General features: G+C 43.6%; 1 long non-coding RNA gene across 2 annotated transcripts in view; it reads right to left on the reverse strand.

The window, feature by feature from the left end:
- LOC137218210 (uncharacterized) overlaps positions 1-5603 on the reverse strand; it is an 824059-nt gene extending 818456 nt beyond the window's left edge. For both annotated transcript variants that reach the window (XR_010940528.1, XR_010940529.1), the window contains exon 1: positions 5518-5603. This is a non-coding gene — a long non-coding RNA (uncharacterized lncRNA). The remainder of the gene's footprint in view (positions 1-5517) is intronic.
- Positions 5604-6000: the final 397 nt, after the last annotated feature.

Below are 6000 nucleotides of genomic sequence, written 5' to 3' on the forward strand. Positions count from 1 at the left end.
GGGCAAATTTAACTCTCATTTCCCACCAGGAAGAGGAAATAACCAAAGGCTCAGCGTGCCGTGCCGGAACCAGATTAGGGCCTGAAGCCATCCTGCGGTGTTGCGGCCAGGTCACAAGAAAGCGAGTTGAAGAAAGGAGCTCAGGGGCACTGTAATTCAGAAACCTGCAGAGTTATAAATGACAGCTATCGTCCAAAAATATACTGAAGTAAGGCTGCCAAGAGGACTTGAAAGCGGGGCAGAATTGCAGGAAACCGATTTCAGGAGGTAGACTGGAATTGCATTGAAAGCATAGGAAAAGAGGCAGAACGTCCACAATGATGCACTTAGCCAAAAAGGGGATATGCGTTTTTTCCTGAATATATTCAGGAAAAAACGCATACGCCCTTTTTGGCCAACCAAGCAAGCTTGCAAAGGAAATCTGCACTACAATGAAGTCTCACTTCCCCCCAGTCAAAAGGGCCATCTGAAAAAAGGGTAAAATCCAGAAAGGCAGGACAGGCCATGGAGAACTGGGAGCCTTGTTATGCTGATGGGCGGGATGTAAATTGCCAACAGACACTCGGGAGAAGTGTATGGTGTTTCCTGAAACATCTATAAAACAAAGCAACAGAGCCTAGGGCACTTCCACTTATGGTCCTATAGCTTAGGGAAATTAAAATAAAAAAGACACAGCCACCCCAAAGTTTGGGAGGCCTCTGTTTACAAGAACCTCGTTTACAGTACAAGTTCAATATCACAGAAAGTGAAAAATGGATAAAGAAGTTGTGGTACTTACGTACAATGCAGTATCACTCAACAATGAAATCTATGTCATCAGGCCCGTAGCAGAATAATGAGTGGATTCAGGTACGATGATTCTAACTGAAATAAGTCACACAGAAAAAGAAACATCATAAGATATCACTAATACACGGAATGTAAACTTGGCTACACAGGAACTGAATTCCAAAACAGAACAGGGTCTCAAATTTAGAAAACCAACTTATGCTTGCTTAAGGGGAAAGGTGAGTTGGGGTGCTGCATAAAACCAGAGATTGAAATGAGCACAGATAAATTTCCTTAAGCCAAATATGTTATAGACAAGAGCTACTCCTTGCTCAACGAAATGGACACAACACCCCATATTAAACGCCTAAGAATGTACCTGACTAGTAAGTATCTTAAAACCTATGGATTGCTATGTCTCCAAAAGAGAATCAAGCGTGTGTACAGGGGCATAAACGCAGCAGTGATAGGATTGGAGAGGTTCGGTGAGCAAATGAAGACCCTTTGAAGTCATATTGCATGGTACCCATTCCACGGGTTTCAACTACCCAGGTTTAAGGTATTCTTCCTTCAGCTAAAACATGCATGTGGAACCTAGAGTATGATCAACCATGTGATCGGGAGACGTGTTCAAATATGTCTCAGTATTCGTACCCTGGTACTCGGGTGCAACATTCCAGACGCTTTACTAACACTCTCCCGACTTGGAGAGTCAGTCCCTTTAAACTCCTGTTTGGCCCTGTTTGCAATTTCTGCGGAAGATGAACAGGAATAGCGAGAACCAATGAGAGACTAGCTGGAGGTGTCTGGACGGGCAAATTTAACTCTCATTTCCCACCAGGAAGAGGAAATAACCAAAGGCTCACCGTGCCGTGCCGGAATCAGATTAGGGCCTGAAGCCATCCTGCGGTGTTGCGGCCAGGTCACAAGAAAGCGAGTTGAAGAAAGGAGCTCAGGGGCACTGTAATTCACAAACCTGCAGAGTTATAAATGACAGCTATCGTCCAAAAATATACTGAAGTAAGGCTGCCAAGAGGACTTGAAAGCGGGGCAGAATTGCAGGAAACCGATTTCAGGAGGTAGACTGGAATTGCATTGAAAGCATAGGAAAAGAGGCAGAACGTCCACAATGATGCACTTGGCCAAAAAGGGCGTATGCATTTTTTCCTGAATATATTCAGGAAAAAACGCATACGCCCTTTTTGGCCAACCAAGCAAACTTGCAAAGGAAATCTTCACTACAATGAAGTCTCACTTCCCCCCGGTCAAAAGGGCCATCTGAAAAAAGTGTAAAATCCAGAAAGGCAGGACAGGCCATGGAGAACTGGGAGCCTTGTTATGCTGATGGGCGGGATGTAAATTGCCAACAGACACTCGGGAGAAGTGTATGGTGTTTCCTGAAACATCTAAAAAACAAAGCAACAGAGCCTAGGGCACTTCCACTTATGGTCCTATAGATTAGGGAAATTAAAATAAAAAAGACACAACCACCCCAAAGTTTGGGACGCCTCTGTTTACAAGATCCTTGTTTACCGTACAAGTTCAATATCGCAGAAAGTGAAAAATGGATAAAGAACTTGTGGTACTTATGTACAATGCAGTATCACTCAGCAATGAAATCTATGGCATCAGGCCCGGAGCAGCATAATGAGTGGATTCAGGTACGATGATTCTAACTGAAATAAGTCACACAGAAAAAGAAACATCATAAGATATCACTAATACACGGAATGTAAACTTGGCTACACAGGAACTGAATTACAGAACAGAACAGGGTCTCAAATTTATAAAACCAACTTATGCTTGCTTAAGGGGAAAGGTGAGTTGGGGTGCTGCATAAAACCAGAGATTGAAATGAGCACAGATAAAGTTCCTTAAGCCAAATATGGAATAGACAAGAGCTACTCCTTGCTCAACGAAATGGACTCAACACCCATTATTAAACACCTAAGAATGTACCGGACTAGTAAGTATCTTAAAACCTATGGATTGCTATGTCTCCAAAAGAGAATCAAGCGTGTGTACAGGGGCATAAACGCAGCAGTGATAGGATTGGAGAGGTTCGGTGAGCAAATGAAGACCCTTTGAAGTCATATTGCATGGTACCCATTCCACGGGTCTCAACTCTCCAGGTTTAAGGTATTCTTCCTTCAGCTAAAACATGCATGTGGAACCCAGAGTATGATCAACCGTGTGAACGGGAGACGTGTTCAAATATGTCTCAGTTTTGGTCCCCTGGTACTCGGGTGCAACATTCCTGACGCTTTACTAACACTCTCCCCACTTGGAGAGTCAGTCCCTTTAACCTCCTCTTTGGCCCAATTTGCAATTTCTGGGGAAGATGAACAGGAATAGCGAGAACCAATGAGAGACTAGCTGGAGGTGTCTCGACGGGCAAATTTAACTCTCATTTCCCACCAGGAAGAGGAAATAACCAAAGGCTCAGCGTGCCATGCCGGAACCAGATTAGGGCCTGAAGCCATCCTGCGGTGTTGCGGCCAGGTCACAAGAAAGCGAGTTGAAGAAAGGAGCTCAGGGGCACTGTAATTCACAAACCTGCAGAGTTATAAATGACAGCTATCGTCCAAAAATATACTGAAGTAAGGCTGCCAAGAGGACTTGAAAGCGGGGCAGAATTGCAGGAAACCGATTTCAGGAGGTAGACTGGAATTGCATTCAAAGCATAGGAAAAGAGGCAGAACGTCCACAATGATGCACTTGGCCAAAAAGGGCGTATGCGTTTTTTCCTGAATATATTCAGGAAAAAACGCATACGCCCTTTTTGGCCAACCAAGCAAGCTTGCAAAGGAAATCTGCACTACAATGAAGTCTCACTTCCCCCCGGTCAAAAGGGCCATCTGAAAAAAGTGTAAAATCCAGAAAGGCAGGACAGGCCATGGAGAACTGGGAGCCTTGTTATGCTGATGGGCGGGATGTAAATTGCCAACAGACACTCGGGAGAAGTGTATGGTGTTTCCTGAAACATCTAAAAAACAAAGCAACAGAGCCTAGGGCACTTCCACTTATGGTCCTATAGCTTAGGGAAATTAAAATCAAAAAGACACAGCCACCCCAAAGTTTGGGACGCCTCTGTTTACAAGAACCTCGTTTACCGTACAAGTTCAATATCACAGAAAGTGAAAAATGGATAAAGAAGTTGTGGTACTTACGTACAATGCAGTATCACTCAGCAATGAAATCTATGTCATCAGGCCCGTAGCAGCATAATGAGTGGATTCAGGTACGATGATTCTAACTGAAATAAGTCACACAGAAAAAGAAACATCATAAGATATCACTAATACACGGAATGTAAACTTGGCTACACAGGAACTGAATTCCAAAACAGAACAGGGTCTCAAATTTAGAAAACCAACTTATGCTTGCTTAAGGGGAAAGGTGAGTTGGGGTGCTGCATAAAACCAGAGATTGAAATGAGCACAGATAAAGTTCCTTAAGCCAAATATGGAATAGACAAGAGCTACTCCTTGCTCAATGAAATGGACTCAACACCCCATATTAAACGCCTAAGAATGTACCTGACTAGTAAGTATCTTAAAACCTATGGATTGCTATGTCTCCGAAAGAGAATCAAGCGTGTGTACAGGGGCTAAACGCAGCAGTGATAGAATTGGAGAGATTCGGTGAGCAAATGAAGACCCTTTGAAGTCATATTGCATGGTACCCATTCCACGGTTTTCAACTACCCAGGTTTAAGGTATTCTTCCTTCAGCTAAAACATGCATGTGGAACCTAGAGTATGATCAACCATGTGAACGGGAGACGTGTTCAAATATGTCTCAGTTTTCCTCCCCTAGTACTCGGGTGCAACATTCCAAACGCTTTACTAGCACTCTCCCGACTTGGAGAGTCAGTCCCTTTAACCTCCTGTTTGGCCCAGTTTGCAATTTCTGCGGAAGATGAACAGGAATAGCGAGAACCAATGAGAGACTAGCTGGAGGTGTCTGGACGGGCAAATTTAACTCTCATTTCCCACCAGGAAGAGGAAATAACCAAAGGCTCAGCGTGCCGTGCCGGAACCAGATTAGGGCCTGAAGCCATCCTGCGGTGTTGCGGCCAGGTCACAAGAAAGCGAGTTGAAGAAAGGAGCTCAGGGGCACTGTAATTCACAAACCTGCAGAGTTATAAATGACAGCTATCGTCCAAAAATATACTGAAGTAAGGCTGCCAAGAGGACTTGAAAGCGGGGCAGAATTGCAGGAAACCGATTTCAGGAGGTAGACTGGAATTGCATTGAAAGCATAGGAAAAGAGGCAGAACGTCCACAATGATGCACTTGGCCAAAAAGGGCGTATGCGTTTTTTCCTGAATATATTCAGGAAAAAACGCATACACACTTTTTGGCCAACCAAGCAAGCTTGCAAAGGAAATCTGCACTACAATGAAGTCTCACTTCCCCCCAGTCAAAAGGGCCATCTGAAAAAAGGGTAAAATCCAGAAAGGCAGGACAGGCCATGGAGAACTGGGAGCCTTGTTATGCTGATGGGCGGGATGTAAATTGCCAACAGACACTCGGGAGAAGTGTATGGTGTTTCCTGAAACATCTAAAAAACAAAGCAACAGAGCCTAGGGCACTTCCACTTATGGTCCTATAGCTTAGGGAAATTAAAATCAAAAAGACACAGCCACCCCAAAGTTTGGGACGCCTCTGTTTACAAGAACCTCGTTTACAGTACAAGTTCAATATCACAGAAAGTGAAAAATGGATAAAGAAGTTGTGGTACTTACGTACAATGCAGTATCACTCAGCAATGAAATCTATGTCATCAGGCCCATAGCAGAATAATGAGTGGATTCAGGTACGATGATTCTAACTGAAATAAGTCACACAGAAAAAGAAACATCATAAGATATCACTAATACACGGAATGTAAACTTGGCTACACAGGAACTGAATTCCAAAACAGAACAGGGTCTCAAATTTAGAAAAGCAACTTATGCTTGCTTAAGGGGAAAGGTGAGTTGGGGTGCTGCATAAAACCAGAGATTGAAATGACCACAGATAAAGTTCCTTAAGCCAAATATGTTATAGACAAGAGCTACTCCTTGCTCAACGAAATGGACACAAAACCCCATATTAAACGCCTAAGAATGTACCTGACTAGTAAGTATCTTAAAACCTATGGATTGCTATGTCTCCAAAAGAGAATCAAGCGTGTGTACAGGGACATAAACGCAGCAGTGATAGGATTGGAGAGGTTCGGTGAGCAA

Source organism: Pseudorca crassidens, unplaced genomic scaffold (assembly GCF_039906515.1).
Source record: "Pseudorca crassidens isolate mPseCra1 unplaced genomic scaffold, mPseCra1.hap1 Scaffold_46, whole genome shotgun sequence".
In the NCBI taxonomy this organism is placed as follows: domain Eukaryota; kingdom Metazoa; phylum Chordata; class Mammalia; order Artiodactyla; family Delphinidae; genus Pseudorca; species Pseudorca crassidens.